A 20,278-nucleotide genomic window follows, 5' to 3' on the forward strand; every position below is an offset into this window, starting at 1 on the left:
GTAAGTGTATGAGCATTGTAAGGTGCAAACTGTAAGTGTATGTGCAATGTAAGGTGCAAACTGTAAGTGTATGAGCATTGTAAGGTGCAAACTGTAAGTGTATGAGCAATGTAAGGTGCAAACTGTAAGTGTATGTGCAATGTAAGGTGCAAACTGTAAGTGTATGTGCAATGTAATGTGCAAACTGTAAGTGTATGAGCAATGTAAGGTGCAAACTGTAAGTGTATGAGCAATGTAAGGTGCAAACTGTAAGTGTATGTGCAATGTAAGGTGCAAACTGTAAGTGTATGTGCAATGTAAGGCGCAAACTGTAAGTGTATGAGTAATGCAAGGTGCAAACTGTAAGTGTATGAGCAATGTAAGGTGCAAACTGTAAGTGTATGTGCAATGTAAGGTGCAAACTGTAAGTGTATGTGCAATGTAAGGCGCAAACTGTAAGTGTATGTGCAATGCAAGGTGCAAACTGTAAGTGTATGAGCAATGTAAGGTGCAAACTGTAAGTGTATGAGCAATGTAAGGTGCAAACTGTAAGTGTATGTGCAATGTAAGGTGCAAACTGTAAGTGTATGTGCAATGTAAGGCGCAAACTGTAAGTGTATGAGTAATGCAAGGTGCAAACTGTAAGTGTATGAGCAATGTAAGGTGCAAACTGTAAGTGTATGAGCAATGTAAGGTGCAAACTGTAAGTGTATGAGCAATGTAAGGTGCAAACTGTAAGTGTATGTGCAATGTAAGGTGCAAACTGTAAGTGTATGTGCAATGTAAGGCGCAAACTGTAAGTGTATGAGTAATGCAAGGTGCAAACTGTAAGTGTATGAGCAATGTAAGGTGCAAACTGTAAGTGTATGAGCAATGTAAGGTGCAAACTGTAAGTGTATGAGCAATGTAAGGTGCAAACTGTAAGTGTATGTGCAATGTAAGGTGCAAACTGTAAGTGTATGTGCAATGTAAGGTGCAAACTGTAAGTGTATGAGCAATGTAAGGTGCAAACTATAAGTGTATGAGCAATGTAAGGTGCAAACTGTAAGTGTATGTGCAATGTAAGGTGCAAACTGTAAGTGTATGTGCAATGTAAGGTGCAAACTGTAAGTGTATGTGCAATGTAAGGTGCAAACTGTAAGTGTATGTGCAATGTAAGGTGCAAACTGTAAGTGTATGAGCAATGCAAGGTGCAAAATGTAAGTGTATGAGCAATGTAAGGTGCAAAATGTAAGTGTATGAGCAATGTAAGGTGCAAACTGTAAGTGTATGTGCAATGTAAGGTGCAAACTGTAAGTGTATGAGCAATGCAAGGTGCAAACTGTAATTGTATGTGCAATGTAAGGTGCAAACTGTAAGTGTATGAGCAATGTAATGTGCAAACTGTAAGTGTATGTGCAATGTAAGGTGCAAACTGTAAGTGTATGTGCAATGTAAGGTGCATTGCAATGTAAGGTGCAAACTGTAAGTGTATGTGCAATGTTAGGTGCAAACTGTAAGTGTATGTGCAATGTAAGGTGCAAACTGTAAGTGTATGAGCAATGTAAGGTGCAAACTGTAAGTGTATGAGTAATGCAAGGTGCAAACTGTAAGTGTATGAGCAATGCAAGGTGCAAACTGTAAGTGTATGAGTAATGCAAGGTGCAAACTGTAAGTGTATGTGCAATGTAAGGTGCAAACTGTAAGTGTATGAGCAATGTAAGGTGCAAACTGTAAGTGTATGTGCAATGTAAGGTGCAAACTGTAAGTGTATGTGCAATGTAAGGTGCAAACTGTAAGTGTATGAGCAATGTAAGGTGCAAACTGTAAGTGTATGAGCAATGCAAGGTGCAAACTGTAAGTGTATGAGCAATGTAAGGTGCAAACTGTAAGTGTATGTGCAATGTAAGGTGCAAACTGTAAGTGTATGAGCAATGCAAGGTGCAAACTGTAAGTGTATGAGCAATGTAAGGTGCAAACTGTAAGTGTATGAGCAATGTAAGGTGCAAACTGTAAGTGTATGAGCAATGCAAGGTGCAAACTGTAAGTGTATGAGCAATGTAAGGTGCAAACTGTAAGTGTATGTGCAATGTAAGGTGCAAACTGTAAGTGTATGAGCAATGTAAGGTGCAAACTGTAAGTGTATGAGCAATGTAAGGTGCAAACTGTAAGTGTATGAGCAATGTAAGGTGCAAACTGTAAGTGTATGTGCAATGTAAGGTGCAAACTGTAAGTGTATGTGCAATGTAAGGTGCAGACTGTAAGCGTATGTGCAATGTAAGGTGCAAACTGTAAGTGTATGTGCAATGTAAGGTGCAAACTGTAAGTGTATGTGCAATGTAAGGTGCAAACTGTAAGTGTATGTGCAATGTAAGGTGCAAACTGTAAGTGTATGTGCAATGTAAGGTGCAAACTGTAAGTGTATGTGCAATGTAAGGTGCAGACTGTAAGCGTATGTGCAATGTAAGGTGCAAACTGTAAGTGTATGTGCAATGTAAGGTGCAAACTGTAAGTGTATGTGCAATGTAAGGTGCAAACTGTAAGTGTATGTGCAATGTAAGGTGCAAACTGTAAGTGTATGTGCAATGTAAGGTGCAAACTGTAAGTGTATGTGCAATGTTAGGTGCAAACTGTGAGGCCCGGTTCACATTAGCGGTTTTCTGCGGAGCCGGCCGTAGTGATCCGGCCATCAGGATCAGGCAAAACTGTCAGTTTTTACAGCCAGTGTGCTGTAAACTGTCAGTTTTCTATTTGTTACTATGTAGCTGCAAAACCTTCCGTGTCCGTTCCGCTGAGCAAAATGGTCTGGAAAATTGGGTCCTGCAGCATTTTTTCGGCCGCTCAGCGGAACGGACCACTGAACCCTACGGACGGTTCCGTTGGCAAACGCTAATGTGAACCGGGCCTAAGTGTATGAGCATTGTAAGGTGCAAACTGTAAGTGTATGTGCAATGTAATGTGCAAACTGTAAGTGTATGAGCAATGTAAGGTGCAAACTGTAAGTGTATGAGCAATGTTAGGTGCAAACTGTAAGTGTATGAGCAATGTACGGTGCAAACTGTAAGTGTATGAGCAATGTTAGGTGCAAACTGTAAGTGTATGTGCAATGTAAGGTGCAAACTGTAAGTGTATGAGCAATGTAAGGTGCAAACTGTAAGTGTATGTGCAATGTAAGGTGCAAACTGTAAGTGTATGTGCAATGTAATGTGCAAACTGTAAGTGTATGAGCAATGTAAGGTGCAAACTGTAAGTGTATGAGCAATGTAAGGTGCAAACTGTAAGTGTATGAGCAATGTAAGGTGCAAACTGTAAGTGTATGAGCAATGTAAGGTGCAAACTGTAAGTGTATGTGCAATGTAAGGTGCAAACTGTAAGTGTATGTGCAATGTAAGGTGCAAACTGTAAGTGTATGAGCAATGTTAGGTGCAAACTGTAAGTGTATGTGCAATGTAAGGTGCAAACTGTAAGTGTATGAGCAATGTAAGGTGCAAACTGTAAGTGTATGAGTAATGCAAGGTGCAAACTGTAAGTGTATGTGCAATGTAAGGTGCAAACTGTAAGTGTATGAGCAATGTTAGGTGCAAACTGTAAGTGTATGAGCAATGTAAGGTGCAAACTGTAAGTGTATGAGCAATGTTAGGTGCAAACTGTAAGTGTATGAGCAATGTAAGGTGCAAACTGTAAGTGTATGAGCAATGTTAGGTGCAAACTGTAAGTGTATGTGCAATGTAAGGTGCAAACTGTAAGTGTATGAGCAATGTAAGGTGCAAACTGTAAGTGTATGTGCAATGTAAGGTGCAAACTGTAAGTGTATGTGCAATGTAATGTGCAAACTGTAAGTGTATGAGCAATGTAAGGTGCAAACTGTAAGTGTATGAGCAATGTAAGGTGCAAACTGTAAGTGTATGAGCAATGTAAGGTGCAAACTGTAAGTGTATGAGCAATGTAAGGTGCAAACTGTAAGTGTATGTGCAATGTAAGGTGCAAACTGTAAGTGTATGTGCAATGTAAGGTGCAAACTGTAAGTGTATGAGCAATGTTAGGTGCAAACTGTAAGTGTATGTGCAATGTAAGGTGCAAACTGTAAGTGTATGAGCAATGTAAGGTGCAAACTGTAAGTGTATGAGTAATGCAAGGTGCAAACTGTAAGTGTATGTGCAATGTAAGGTGCAAACTGTAAGTGTATGTGCAATGTAAGGTGCAAACTGTAAGTGTATGTGCAATGTAAGGTGCAAACTGTAAGTGTATGTGCAATGTAAGGTGCAAACTGTAAGTGTATGTGCAATGTAAGGTGCAAACTGTAAGTGTATGAGCAATGTAAGGTGCAAACTGTAAGTGTATGAGTAATGCAAGGTGCAAACTGTAAGTGTATGTGCAATGTAAGGTGCAAACTGTAAGTGTATGAGCAATGTAAGGTGCAAACTGTAAGTGTATGTGCAATGTAAGGTGCAAACTGTAAGTGTATGTGCAATGTAAGGTGCAGACTGTAAGCGTATGTGCAATGTAAGGTGCAAACTGTAAGTGTATGTGCAATGTAAGGTGCAAACTGTAAGTGTATGTGCAATGTAAGGTGCAAACTGTAAGTGTATGTGCAATGTAAGGTGCAAACTGTAAGTGTATGTGCAATGTAAGGTGCAAACTGTAAGTGTATGTGCAATGTTAGGTGCAAACTGTGAGGCCCGGTTCACATTAGCGGTTTTCTGCGGAGCCGGCCGTAGTGATCCGGCCATCAGGATCAGGCAAAACTGTCAGTTTTTACAGCCAGTGTGCTGTAAACTGTCAGTTTTCTATTTGTTACTATGTAGCTGCAAAACCTTCCGTGTCCGTTCCGCTGAGCAAAATGGTCTGGAAAATTGGGTCCTGCAGCATTTTTTCGGCCGCTCAGCGGAACGGACCACTGAACCCTACGGACGGTTCCGTTGGCAAACGCTAATGTGAACCGGGCCTAAGTGTATGAGCATTGTAAGGTGCAAACTGTAAGTGTATGAGCAATGTAATGTGCAAACTGTAAGTGTATGAGCAATGTAAGGTGCAAACTGTAAGTGTATGAGCAATGTTAGGTGCAAACTGTAAGTGTATGTGCAATGTAAGGTGCAAACTGTAAGTGTATGAGCAATGTAAGGTGCAAACTGTAAGTGTATGTGCAATGTAAGGTGCAAACTGTAAGTGTATGTGCAATGTAATGTGCAAACTGTAAGTGTATGAGCAATGTAAGGTGCAAACTGTAAGTGTATGAGCAATGTAAGGTGCAAACTGTAAGTGTATGAGCAATGTAAGGTGCAAACTGTAAGTGTATGAGCAATGTAAGGTGCAAACTGTAAGTGTATGTGCAATGTAAGGTGCAAACTGTAAGTGTATGTGCAATGTAAGGTGCAAACTGTAAGTGTATGAGCAATGTTAGGTGCAAACTGTAAGTGTATGTGCAATGTAAGGTGCAAACTGTAAGTGTATGAGCAATGTAAGGTGCAAACTGTAAGTGTATGAGTAATGCAAGGTGCAAACTGTAAGTGTATGTGCAATGTAAGGTGCAAACTGTAAGTGTATGTGCAATGTAAGGTGCAAACTGTAAGTGTATGTGCAATGTAAGGTGCAAACTGTAAGTGTATGAGCAATGCAAGGTGCAAACTGTAAGTGTATGTGCAATGTAATGTGCAAACTGTAAGTGTATGAGCAATGTAAGGTGGAAACTGTAAGTGTATGTGCAATGCAAGGTGCAAACTGTAAGTGTATGAGCAATGCAAGGTGCAAACTGTAAGTGTATGTGCAATGTAAGGTGCAAACTGTAAGTGTATGAGCAATGTAAAGTGCAAACTGTAAGTGTATGAGCAATGTAAGGTGCAAACTGTAAGTGTATGTGCAATGTAAGGTGCAAACTGTAAGTGTATGAGCAATGTAAAGTGCAAACTGTAAGTGTATGAGCAATGTAAGGTGCAAACTGTAAGTGTATGTGCAATGTAAGGTGCAAACTGTAAGTGTATGTGCAATGTAAGGTGCAAACTGTAAGTGTATGTGCAATGTAAGGTGCAGACTGTAAGCGTATGTGCAATGTAAGGTGCAAACTGTAAGTGTATGTGCAATGTAAGGTGCAAACTGTAAGTGTATGAGCAATGTAAGGTGCAAACTGTAAGTGTATGAGCAATGTAAGGCGCAAACTGTGTAAGTGTATGAGCAATGTAAGGTGCAAACTGTAAGTGTATGAGCAATGTAAGGCGCAAACTGTGTAAGTGTATGAGCAATGTAAGGCGCAAACTGTAAGTGTATGAGCAATGTAAGGTGCAAACTGTAAATGTATGAGCAATGTAAGGTGCAAACTGTAAGTGTATGTGCAATGTAAGGTGCAAACTGTAAGTGTATGTGCAATGTAAGGTGCAAACTGTAAGTGTATGTGCAATGTTAGGTGCAAACTGTGAGGCCCGGTTCACATTAGCGGTTTTCTGCGGAGCCGGCCGTAGTGATCCGGCCATCAGGATCAGGCAAAACTGTCAGTTTTTACAGCCAGTGTGCTGTAAACTGTCAGTTTTCTATTTGTTACTATGTAGCTGCAAAACCTTCCGTGTCCGTTCCGCTGAGCAAAATGGTCTGGAAAATTGGGTCCTGCAGCATTTTTTCGGCCGCTCAGCGGAATGGACCACTGAACCCTACGGACGGTTCCGTTGGCAAACGCTAATGTGAACCGGGCCTAAGTGTATGAGCATTGTAAGGTGCAAACTGTAAGTGTATGTGCAATGTAATGTGCAAACTGTAAGTGTATGAGCAATGTAAGGTGCAAACTGTAAGTGTATGAGCAATGTTAGGTGCAAACTGTAAGTGTATGTGCAATGTAAGGTGCAAACTGTAAGTGTATGAGCAATGTAAGGTGCAAACTGTAAGTGTATGTGCAATGTAAGGTGCAAACTGTAAGTGTATGTGCAATGTAATGTGCAAACTGTAAGTGTATGTGCAATGTAAGGTGCAAACTGTAAGTGTATGAGCAATGTAAGGTGCAAACTGTAAGTGTATGTGCAATGTAAGGTGCAAACTGTAAGTGTATGAGCAATGTAAGGTGCAAACTGTAAGTGTATGAGCAATGTAAGGTGCAAACTGTAAGTGTATGAGCAATGTAAGGTGCAAACTGTAAGTGTATGAGCATTGTAAGGTGCAAACTGTAAGTGTATGTGCAATGTAAGGTGCAAACTGTAAGTGTATGAGCATTGTAAGGTGCAAACTGTAAGTGTATGAGCAATGTAAGGTGCAAACTGTAAGTGTATGTGCAATGTAAGGTGCAAACTGTAAGTGTATGTGCAATGTAATGTGCAAACTGTAAGTGTATGAGCAATGTAAGGTGCAAACTGTAAGTGTATGAGCAATGTAAGGTGCAAACTGTAAGTGTATGTGCAATGTAAGGTGCAAACTGTAAGTGTATGTGCAATGTAAGGTGCAAACTGTAAGTGTATGAGCAATGTAAGGTGCAAACTGTAAGTGTATGTGCAATGTAAGGTGCAAACTGTAAGTGTATGAGCAATGTAAGGTGCAAACTGTAAGTGTATGTGCAATGTAAGGTGCAAACTGTAAGTGTATGTGCAATGTAATGTGCAAACTGTAAGTGTATGTGCAATGTAAGGTGCAAACTGTAAGTGTATGAGCAATGTAAGGTGCAAACTGTAAGTGTATGAGCAATGTAAGGTGCAAACTGTAAGTGTATGAGCAATGTAAGGTGCAAACTGTAAGTGTATGAGCATTGTAAGGTGCAAACTGTAAGTGTATGTGCAATGTAAGGTGCAAACTGTAAGTGTATGAGCATTGTAAGGTGCAAACTGTAAGTGTATGAGCAATGTAAGGTGCAAACTGTAAGTGTATGTGCAATGTAAGGTGCAAACTGTAAGTGTATGTGCAATGTAATGTGCAAACTGTAAGTGTATGAGCAATGTAAGGTGCAAACTGTAAGTGTATGAGCAATGTAAGGTGCAAACTGTAAGTGTATGTGCAATGTAAGGTGCAAACTGTAAGTGTATGTGCAATGTAAGGCGCAAACTGTAAGTGTATGAGTAATGCAAGGTGCAAACTGTAAGTGTATGAGCAATGTAAGGTGCAAACTGTAAGTGTATGTGCAATGTAAGGTGCAAACTGTAAGTGTATGTGCAATGTAAGGCGCAAACTGTAAGTGTATGTGCAATGCAAGGTGCAAACTGTAAGTGTATGAGCAATGTAAGGTGCAAACTGTAAGTGTATGAGCAATGTAAGGTGCAAACTGTAAGTGTATGTGCAATGTAAGGTGCAAACTGTAAGTGTATGTGCAATGTAAGGCGCAAACTGTAAGTGTATGAGTAATGCAAGGTGCAAACTGTAAGTGTATGAGCAATGTAAGGTGCAAACTGTAAGTGTATGAGCAATGTAAGGTGCAAACTGTAAGTGTATGAGCACTGCAAGGTGCAAACTGTAAGTGTATGTGCAATGTAAGGTGCAAACTGTAAGTGTATGAGCAATGTAAGGTGCAAACTGTAAGTGTATGAGCAATGTAAGGTGCAAACTGTAAGTGTATGTGCAATGTAAGGTGCAAACTGTAAGTGTATGTGCAATGTAAGGCGCAAACTGTAAGTGTATGTGCAATGTAAGGTGCAAACTGTAAGTGTATGTGCAATGTAAGGTGCAAACTGTAAGTGTATGTGCAATGTAAGGTGCAAACTGTAAGTGTATGTGCAATGTAAGGTGCAAACTGTAAGTGTATGAGCAATGTAAGGTGCAAACTGTAAGTGTATGAGCAATGTAAGGTGCAAACTGTAAGTGTATGTGCAATGTAAGGTGCAAACTGTAAGTGTATGTGCAATGTAAGGTGCAAACTGTAAGTGTATGAGCAATGTAAGGTGCAAACTGTAAGTGTATGTGCAATGTAAGGTGCAAACTGTAAGTGTATGTGCAATGTAAGGTGCAAACTGTAAGTGTATGTGCAATGTAAGGTGCAAACTGTAAGTGTATGAGCAATGTAAGGTGCAAACTGTAAGTGTATGAGCAATGTAAGGTGCAAACTGTAAGTGTATGTGCAATGTAAGGTGCAAACTGTAAGTGTATGTGCAATGTAAGGTGCAAACTGTAAGTGTATGTGCAATGTAAGGTGCAAACTGTAAGTGTATGTGCAATGTAAGGCGCAAACTGTAAGTGTATGAGTAATGCAAGGTGCAAACTGTAAGTGTATGAGCAATGTAAGGTGCAAACTGTAAGTGTATGAGCAATGTAAGGTGCAAACTGTAAGTGTATGAGCAATGTAAGGTGCAAACTGTAAGTGTATGTGCAATGTAAGGTGCAAACTGTAAGTGTATGTGCAATGTAAGGCGCAAACTGTAAGTGTATGAGTAATGCAAGGTGCAAACTGTAAGTGTATGAGCAATGTAAGGTGCAAACTGTAAGTGTATGAGCAATGTAAGGTGCAAACTGTAAGTGTATGAGCAATGTAAGGTGCAAACTGTAAGTGTATGTGCAATGTAAGGTGCAAACTGTAAGTGTATGTGCAATGTAAGGTGCAAACTGTAAGTGTATGAGCAATGTAAGGTGCAAACTATAAGTGTATGAGCAATGTAAGGTGCAAACTGTAAGTGTATGAGCAATGTAAGGTGCAAACTGTAAGTGTATGAGCACTGCAAGGTGCAAAATGTAAGTGTATGAGCAATGTAAGGTGCAAACTGTAAGTGTATGTGCAATGTAAGGTGCAAACTGTAAGTGTATGTGCAATGTAAGGTGCAAACTGTAAGTGTATGAGCACTGCAAGGTGCAAACTGTAAGTGTATGAGCAATGTAAGGTGCAAACTGTAAGTGTATGAGCAATGTAAGGTGCAAACTGTAAGTGTATGAGCAATGTAAAGTGCAAACTGTAAGTGTATGAGCAATGCAAGGTGCAAACTGTAATTGTATGTGCAATGTAAGGTGCAAACTGTAAGTGTATGAGCAATGTAATGTGCAAACTGTAAGTGTATGTGCAATGTAAGGTGCAAACTGTAAGTGTATGTGCAATGTAAGGTGCATTGCAATGTAAGGTGCAAACTGTAAGTGTATGTGCAATGTTAGGTGCAAACTGTAAGTGTATGTGCAATGTAAGGTGCAAACTGTAAGTGTATGAGCAATGTAAGGTGCAAACTGTAAGTGTATGAGTAATGCAAGGTGCAAACTGTAAGTGTATGAGCAATGCAAGGTGCAAACTGTAAGTGTATGAGTAATGCAAGGTGCAAACTGTAAGTGTATGTGCAATGTAAGGTGCAAACTGTAAGTGTATGAGCAATGTAAGGTGCAAACTGTAAGTGTATGTGCAATGTAAGGTGCAAACTGTAAGTGTATGTGCAATGTAAGGTGCAAACTGTAAGTGTATGAGCAATGTAAGGTGCAAACTGTAAGTGTATGAGCAATGCAAGGTGCAAACTGTAAGTGTATGAGCAATGTAAGGTGCAAACTGTAAGTGTATGAGCAATGTAAGGTGCAAACTGTAAGTGTATGAGCAATGTAAGGTGCAAACTGTAAGTGTATGTGCAATGTAAGGTGCAAACTGTAAGTGTATGTGCAATGTAAGGTGCAGACTGTAAGCGTATGTGCAATGTAAGGTGCAAACTGTAAGTGTATGTGCAATGTAAGGTGCAAACTGTAAGTGTATGTGCAATGTAAGGTGCAAACTGTAAGTGTATGTGCAATGTAAGGTGCAAACTGTAAGTGTATGTGCAATGTAAGGTGCAAACTGTAAGTGTATGAGCAATGCAAGGTGCAAACTGTAAGTGTATGTGCAATGTAATGTGCAAACTGTAAGTGTATGAGCAATGTAAGGTGGAAACTGTAAGTGTATGTGCAATGCAAGGTGCAAACTGTAAGTGTATGAGCAATGCAAGGTGCAAACTGTAAGTGTATGTGCAATGTAAGGTGCAAACTGTAAGTGTATGAGCAATGTAAAGTGCAAACTGTAAGTGTATGAGCAATGTAAGGTGCAAACTGTAAGTGTATGTGCAATGTAAGGTGCAAACTGTAAGTGTATGAGCAATGTAAAGTGCAAACTGTAAGTGTATGAGCAATGTAAGGTGCAAACTGTAAGTGTATGTGCAATGTAAGGTGCAAACTGTAAGTGTATGTGCAATGTAAGGTGCAAACTGTAAGTGTATGTGCAATGTAAGGTGCAGACTGTAAGCGTATGTGCAATGTAAGGTGCAAACTGTAAGTGTATGTGCAATGTAAGGTGCAAACTGTAAGTGTATGAGCAATGTAAGGTGCAAACTGTAAGTGTATGAGCAATGTAAGGCGCAAACTGTGTAAGTGTATGAGCAATGTAAGGTGCAAACTGTAAGTGTATGAGCAATGTAAGGCGCAAACTGTGTAAGTGTATGAGCAATGTAAGGCGCAAACTGTAAGTGTATGAGCAATGTAAGGTGCAAACTGTAAATGTATGAGCAATGTAAGGTGCAAACTGTAAGTGTATGTGCAATGTAAGGTGCAAACTGTAAGTGTATGTGCAATGTAAGGTGCAAACTGTAAGTGTATGTGCAATGTTAGGTGCAAACTGTGAGGCCCGGTTCACATTAGCGGTTTTCTGCGGAGCCGGCCGTAGTGATCCGGCCATCAGGATCAGGCAAAACTGTCAGTTTTTACAGCCAGTGTGCTGTAAACTGTCAGTTTTCTATTTGTTACTATGTAGCTGCAAAACCTTCCGTGTCCGTTCCGCTGAGCAAAATGGTCTGGAAAATTGGGTCCTGCAGCATTTTTTCGGCCGCTCAGCGGAACGGACCACTGAACCCTACGGACGGTTCCGTTGGCAAACGCTAATGTGAACCGGGCCTAAGTGTATGAGCATTGTAAGGTGCAAACTGTAAGTGTATGTGCAATGTAATGTGCAAACTGTAAGTGTATGAGCAATGTAAGGTGCAAACTGTAAGTGTATGAGCAATGTTAGGTGCAAACTGTAAGTGTATGTGCAATGTAAGGTGCAAACTGTAAGTGTATGAGCATTGTAAGGTGCAAACTGTAAGTGTATGAGCATTGTAAGGTGCAAACTGTAAGTGTATGAGCAATGTAAGGTGCAAACTGTAAGTGTATGTGCAATGTAAGGTGCAAACTGTAAGTGTATGAGCAATGTAAGGTGCAAACTGTAAGTGTATGTGCAATGTAAGGTGCAAACTGTAAGTGTATGAGCAATGTAAGGTGCAAACTGTAAGTGTATGAGCATTGTAAGGTGCAAACTGTAAGTGTATGAGCAATGTAAGGTGCAAACTGTAAGTGTATGTGCAATGTAAGGTGCAAACTGTAAGTGTATGTGCAATGTAATGTGCAAACTGTAAGTGTATGAGCAATGTAAGGTGCAAACTGTAAGTGTATGAGCAATGTAAGGTGCAAACTGTAAGTGTATGTGCAATGTAAGGTGCAAACTGTAAGTGTATGTGCAATGTAAGGTGCAAACTGTAAGTGTATGTGCAATGTAAGGTGCAAACTGTAAGTGTATGTGCAATGTAAGGTGCAAACTGTAAGTGTATGTGCAATGTAAGGTGCAAACTGTAAGTGTATGAGCAATGTAAGGTGCAAACTGTAAGTGTATGAGCAATGTAATGTGCAAACTGTAAGTGTATGTGCAATGTAAGGTGCAAACTGTAAGTGTATGAGCAATGTAAGGTGCAAACTGTAAGTGTATGTGCAATGTAAGGTGCAAACTGTAAGTGTATGAGCAATGTAAGGTGCAAACTGTAAGTGTATGTGCAATGTAAGGTGCAAACTGTAAGTGTATGAGCACTGCAAGGTGCAAACTGTAAGTGTATGTGCAATGTAAGGTGCAAACTGTAAGTGTATGTGCAATGTAAGGTGCAAACTGTAAGTGTATGTGCAATGTAAGGTGCAAACTGTAAGTGTATGTGCAATGTAATGTGCAAACTGTAAGTGTATGTGCAATGTAAGGTGCAAACTGTAAGTGTATGAGCAATGTAAGGTGCAAACTGTAAGTGTATGAGCAATGTAAGGTGCAAACTGTAAGTGTATGAGCAATGTAAGGTGCAAACTGTAAGTGTATGAGCATTGTAAGGTGCAAACTGTAAGTGTATGTGCAATGTAAGGTGCAAACTGTAAGTGTATGAGCATTGTAAGGTGCAAACTGTAAGTGTATGAGCAATGTAAGGTGCAAACTGTAAGTGTATGTGCAATGTAAGGTGCAAACTGTAAGTGTATGTGCAATGTAATGTGCAAACTGTAAGTGTATGAGCAATGTAAGGTGCAAACTGTAAGTGTATGAGCAATGTAAGGTGCAAACTGTAAGTGTATGTGCAATGTAAGGTGCAAACTGTAAGTGTATGTGCAATGTAAGGCGCAAACTGTAAGTGTATGAGTAATGCAAGGTGCAAACTGTAAGTGTATGAGCAATGTAAGGTGCAAACTGTAAGTGTATGTGCAATGTAAGGTGCAAACTGTAAGTGTATGTGCAATGTAAGGCGCAAACTGTAAGTGTATGTGCAATGCAAGGTGCAAACTGTAAGTGTATGAGCAATGTAAGGTGCAAACTGTAAGTGTATGAGCAATGTAAGGTGCAAACTGTAAGTGTATGTGCAATGTAAGGTGCAAACTGTAAGTGTATGTGCAATGTAAGGCGCAAACTGTAAGTGTATGAGTAATGCAAGGTGCAAACTGTAAGTGTATGAGCAATGTAAGGTGCAAACTGTAAGTGTATGAGCAATGTAAGGTGCAAACTGTAAGTGTATGAGCAATGTAAGGTGCAAACTGTAAGTGTATGTGCAATGTAAGGTGCAAACTGTAAGTGTATGTGCAATGTAAGGCGCAAACTGTAAGTGTATGAGTAATGCAAGGTGCAAACTGTAAGTGTATGAGCAATGTAAGGTGCAAACTGTAAGTGTATGAGCAATGTAAGGTGCAAACTGTAAGTGTATGAGCAATGTAAGGTGCAAACTGTAAGTGTATGTGCAATGTAAGGTGCAAACTGTAAGTGTATGTGCAATGTAAGGTGCAAACTGTAAGTGTATGAGCAATGTAAGGTGCAAACTATAAGTGTATGAGCAATGTAAGGTGCAAACTGTAAGTGTATGTGCAATGTAAGGTGCAAACTGTAAGTGTATGTGCAATGTAAGGTGCAAACTGTAAGTGTATGTGCAATGTAAGGTGCAAACTGTAAGTGTATGTGCAATGTAAGGTGCAAACTGTAAGTGTATGAGCAATGCAAGGTGCAAAATGTAAGTGTATGAGCAATGTAAGGTGCAAAATGTAAGTGTATGAGCAATGTAAGGTGCAAACTGTAAGTGTATGTGCAATGTAAGGTGCAAACTGTAAGTGTATGAGCAATGCAAGGTGCAAACTGTAATTGTATGTGCAATGTAAGGTGCAAACTGTAAGTGTATGAGCAATGTAATGTGCAAACTGTAAGTGTATGTGCAATGTAAGGTGCAAACTGTAAGTGTATGTGCAATGTAAGGTGCATTGCAATGTAAGGTGCAAACTGTAAGTGTATGTGCAATGTTAGGTGCAAACTGTAAGTGTATGTGCAATGTAAGGTGCAAACTGTAAGTGTATGAGCAATGTAAGGTGCAAACTGTAAGTGTATGAGTAATGCAAGGTGCAAACTGTAAGTGTATGAGCAATGCAAGGTGCAAACTGTAAGTGTATGAGTAATGCAAGGTGCAAACTGTAAGTGTATGTGCAATGTAAGGTGCAAACTGTAAGTGTATGAGCAATGTAAGGTGCAAACTGTAAGTGTATGTGCAATGTAAGGTGCAAACTGTAAGTGTATGTGCAATGTAAGGTGCAAACTGTAAGTGTATGAGCAATGTAAGGTGCAAACTGTAAGTGTATGAGCAATGCAAGGTGCAAACTGTAAGTGTATGAGCAATGTAAGGTGCAAACTGTAAGTGTATGTGCAATGTAAGGTGCAAACTGTAAGTGTATGAGCAATGCAAGGTGCAAACTGTAAGTGTATGAGCAATGTAAGGTGCAAACTGTAAGTGTATGAGCAATGTAAGGTGCAAACTGTAAGTGTATGAGCAATGCAAGGTGCAAACTGTAAGTGTATGAGCAATGTAAGGTGCAAACTGTAAGTGTATGTGCAATGTAAGGTGCAAACTGTAAGTGTATGAGCAATGTAAGGTGCAAACTGTAAGTGTATGAGCAATGTAAGGTGCAAACTGTAAGTGTATGAGCAATGTAAGGTGCAAACTGTAAGTGTATGTGCAATGTAAGGTGCAAACTGTAAGTGTATGTGCAATGTAAGGTGCAGACTGTAAGCGTATGTGCAATGTAAGGTGCAAACTGTAAGTGTATGTGCAATGTAAGGTGCAAACTGTAAGTGTATGTGCAATGTAAGGTGCAAACTGTAAGTGTATGTGCAATGTAAGGTGCAAACTGTAAGTGTATGTGCAATGTAAGGTGCAAACTGTAAGTGTATGTGCAATGTAAGGTGCAGACTGTAAGCGTATGTGCAATGTAAGGTGCAAACTGTAAGTGTATGTGCAATGTAAGGTGCAAACTGTAAGTGTATGTGCAATGTAAGGTGCAAACTGTAAGTGTATGTGCAATGTAAGGTGCAAACTGTAAGTGTATGTGCAATGTAAGGTGCAAACTGTAAGTGTATGTGCAATGTTAGGTGCAAACTGTGAGGCCCGGTTCACATTAGCGGTTTTCTGCGGAGCCGGCCGTAGTGATCCGGCCATCAGGATCAGGCAAAACTGTCAGTTTTTACAGCCAGTGTGCTGTAAACTGTCAGTTTTCTATTTGTTACTATGTAGCTGCAAAACCTTCCGTGTCCGTTCCGCTGAGCAAAATGGTCTGGAAAATTGGGTCCTGCAGCATTTTTTCGGCCGCTCAGCGGAACGGACCACTGAACCCTACGGACGGTTCCGTTGGCAAACGCTAATGTGAACCGGGCCTAAGTGTATGAGCATTGTAAGGTGCAAACTGTAAGTGTATGTGCAATGTAATGTGCAAACTGTAAGTGTATGAGCAATGTAAGGTGCAAACTGTAAGTGTATGAGCAATGTTAGGTGCAAACTGTAAGTGTATGTGCAATGTAAGGTGCAAACTGTAAGTGTATGAGCAATGTAAGGTGCAAACTGTAAGTGTATGAGCATTGTAAGGTGCAAACTGTAAGTGTATGAGCAATGTAAGGTGCAAACTGTAAGTGTATGTGCAATGTAAGGTGCAAACTGTAAGTGTATGTGCAATGTAAGGCGCAAACTGTAAGTGTATGAGCAATGTAAGGTGCAAACTGTAAGTGTATGTGCAATGTAAGGTGCAAACTGTAAGTGTATGTGCAATGTAAGGCGCAAACTGTAAGTGTATGTGCAATGCAAGGTGCAAACTGTAAGTGTATGAGCAATGTAAGGTGCAAACTGTAAGTGTATGAGCAATGTAAGGTGCAAACTGTAAGTGTATGAGCAATGCAAGGTGCAAACTGTAAGTGTATGAGCAATGTAAGGCGCAAACTGTAAGTGTATGTGCAATGCAAGGTGCAAACTGTAAGTGTATGAGCAATGTAAGGTGCAAACTGTAAGTGTATGAGCAATGTAAGGTGCAAACTGTAAGTGTATGTGCAATGTAAGGTGCAAACTGTAAGTGTATGTGCAATGTAAGGTGCAAACTGTAAGTGTATGAGCAATGTAAGGTGCAAACTGTAAGTGTATGAGCAATGTAAGGTGCAAACTGTAAGTGTATGTGCAATGTAAGGTGCAAACTGTAAGTGTATGTGCAATGTAAGGTGCAAACTGTAAGTGTATGTGCAATGTAAGGTGCAAACTGTAAGTGTATGTGCAATGTAAGGTGCAAACTGTAAGTGTATGTGCAATGTAATGTGCAAACTGTAAGTGTATGAGCAATGTAAGGTGCAAACTGTAAGTGTATGAGCAATGTAAGGTGCAAACTGTAAGTGTATGTGCAATGTAAGGTGCAAACTGTAAGTGTATGTGCAATGTAAGGTGCAAACTGTAAGTGTATGAGCAATGTTAGGTGCAAACTGTAAGTGTATGTGCAATGTAAGGTGCAAACTGTAAGTGTATGAGCAATGTAAGGTGCAAACTGTAAGTGTATGAGTAATGCAAGGTGCAAACTGTAAGTGTATGAGCAATGTAAGGTGCAAACTGTAAGTGTATGTGCAATGTAAGGTGCAAACTGTAAGTGTATGAGCAATGTAAGGTGCAAACTGTAAGTGTATGTGCAATGTAAGGTGCAAACTGTAAGTGTATGTGCAATGTAAGGTGCAAACTGTAAGTGTATGAGCAATGTAAGGTGCAAACTGTAAGTGTATGTGCAATGTAAGGTGCAGACTGTAAGTGTATGAGCAATGTAAGGTGCAAACTGTAAGTGTATGAGCAATGCAAGGTGCAAACTGTAAGTGTATGAGCAATGTAAGGTGCAAACTGTAAGTGTATGAGCAATGTAAGGTGCAAACTGTAAGTGTATGTGCAATGTAAGGTGCAAACTGTAAGTGTATGTGCAATGTAAGGTGCAGACTGTAAGCGTATGTGCAATGTAAGGTGCAAACTGTAAGTGTATGTGCAATGTAAGGTGCAAACTGTAAGTGTATGTGCAATGTAAGGTGCAAACTGTAAGTGTATGTGCAATGTAAGGCGCAAACTGTAAGTGTATGTGCAATGTAAGGTGCAAACTGTAAGTGTATGTGCAATGTTAGGTGCAAACTGTGAGGCCCGGTTCACATTAGCGGTTTTCTGCGGAGCCGGCCGTAGTGATCCGGCCATCAGGATCAGGCAAAACTGTCAGTTTTTACAGCCAGTGTGCTGTAAACTGTCAGTTTTCTATTTGTTACTATGTAGCTGCAAAACCTTCCGTGTCCGTTCCGCTGAGCAAAATGGTCTGGAAAATTGGGTCCTGCAGCATTTTTTCGGCCGCTCAGCGGAATGGACCACTGAACCCTACGGACGGTTCCGTTGGCAAACGCTAATGTGAACCGGGCCTAAGTGTATGAGCATTGTAAGGTGCAAACTGTAAGTGTATGTGCAATGTAAGGTGCAAACTGTAAGTGTATGAGCAATGTAAGGTGCAAACTGTAAGTGTATGAGCAATGTAAGGTGCAAACTGTCAGTGTATGTGCAATGTAATGTGCAAACTGTAAGTGTATGAGCAATGTAAGGTGCAAACTGTAAGTGTATGAGCAATGTTAGGTGCAAACTGTAAGTGTATGTGCAATGTAAGGTGCAAACTGTAAGTGTATGAGCAATGTAAGGTGCAAACTGTAAGTGTATGAGCATTGTAAGGTGCAAACTGTAAGTGTATGAGCAATGTAAGGTGCAAACTGTAAGTGTATGTGCAATGTAAGGTGCAAACTGTAAGTGTATGTGCAATGTAATGTGCAAACTGTAAGTGTATGAGCAATGTAAGGTGCAAACTGTAAGTGTATGAGCAATGTAAGGTGCAAACTGTAAGTGTATGTGCAATGTAAGGTGCAAACTGTAAGTGTATGTGCAATGTAAGGTGCAAACTGTAAGTGTATGTGCAATGTAAGGTGCAAACTGTAAGTGTATGTGCAATGTAATGTGCAAACTGTAAGTGTATGAGCAATGTAAGGTGCAAACTGTAAGTGTATGAGCAATGTAAGGTGCAAACTGTAAGTGTATGTGCAATGTAAGGTGCAAACTGTAAGTGTATGTGCAATGTAAGGTGCAAACTGTAAGTGTATGAGCAATGTTAGGTGCAAACTGTAAGTGTATGTGCAATGTAAGGTGCAAACTGTAAGTGTATGAGCAATGTAAGGTGCAAACTGTAAGTGTATGAGTAATGCAAGGTGCAAACTGTAAGTGTATGAGCAATGTAAGGTGCAAACTGTAAGTGTATGTGCAATGTAAGGTGCAAACTGTAAGTGTATGAGCAATGTAAGGTGCAAACTGTAAGTGTATGTGCAATGTAAGGTGCAAACTGTAAGTGTATGTGCAATGTAAGGTGCAAACTGTAAGTGTATGAGCAATGTAAGGTGCAAACTGTAAGTGTATGAGCAATGCAAGGTGCAAACTGTAAGTGTATGAGCAATGTAAGGTGCAAACTGTAAGTGTATGAGCAATGTAAGGTGCAAACTGTAAGTGTATGTGCAATGTAAGGTGCAAACTGTAAGTGTATGTGCAATGTAAGGTGCAGACTGTAAGCGTATGTGCAATGTAAGGTGCAAACTGTAAGTGTATGTGCAATGTAAGGTGCAAACTGTAAGTGTATGTGCAATGTAAGGTGCAAACTGTAAGTGTATGTGCAATGTAAGGCGCAAACTGTAAGTGTATGTGCAATGTAAGGTGCAAACTGTAAGTGTATGTGCAATGTTAGGTGCAAACTGTGAGGCCCGGTTCACATTAGCGGTTTTCTGCGGAGCCGGCCGTAGTGATCCGGCCATCAGGATCAGGCAAAACTGTCAGTTTTTACAGCCAGTGTGCTGTAAACTGTCAGTTTTCTATTTGTTACTATGTAGCTGCAAAACCTTCCGTGTCCGTTCCGCTGAGCAAAATGGTCTGGAAAATTGGGTCCTGCAGCATTTTTTCGGCCGCTCAGCGGAACGGACCACTGAACCGTACGGCCGGTTCCGTTGGCAAACGCTAATGTGAACCGGGCCTAAGTGTATGAGCATTGTAAGGTGCAAACTGTAAGTGTATGAGCAATGTAATGTGCAAACTGTAAGTGTATGAGCAATGTAAGGTGCAAACTGTAAGTGTATGAGCAATGTTAGGTGCAAACTGTAAGTGTATGTGCAATGTAAGGTGCAAACTGTAAGTGTATGAGCAATGTAAGGTGCAAACTGTAAGTGTATGTGCAATGTAAGGTGCAAACTGTAAGTGTATGTGCAATGCAAGGTGCAAACTGTAAGTGTATGAGCATTGTAAGGTGCAAACTGTAAGTGTATGAGCAATGTAAGGTGCAAACTGTAAGTGTATGTGCAATGTAAGGTGCAAACTGTAAGTGTATGTGCAATGTAATGTGCAAACTGTAAGTGTATGAGCAATGTACGGTGCAAACTGTAAGTGTATGAGCAATGTAAGGTGCAAACTGTAAGTGTATGAGTAATGTAAGGTGCAAACTGTAAGTGTATGAGCAATGTAAGGTGCAAACTGTAAGTGTATGTGCAATGTAAGGTGCAAACTATAAGTGTATGAGCAATGTAAGGTGCAAACTGTAAGTGTATGTGCAATGTAATGTGCAAACTGTAAGTGTATGAGCAATGTAAGGTGCAAACTGTAAGTGTATGAGCAATGTAAGGTGCAAACTGTAAGTGTATGTGCAATGTAAGGTGCAAACTGTAAGTGTATGTGCAATGTAAGGTGCAAACTGTAAGTGTATGAGCAATGTAAGGTGCAAACTATAAGTGTATGAGCAATGTAAGGTGCAAACTGTAAGTGTATGAGCAATG

The sequence above is a fragment of the Hyperolius riggenbachi genome, chromosome 7 (assembly GCF_040937935.1).
Source record: "Hyperolius riggenbachi isolate aHypRig1 chromosome 7, aHypRig1.pri, whole genome shotgun sequence".
Lineage (NCBI taxonomy): Eukaryota > Metazoa > Chordata > Amphibia > Anura > Hyperoliidae > Hyperolius > Hyperolius riggenbachi.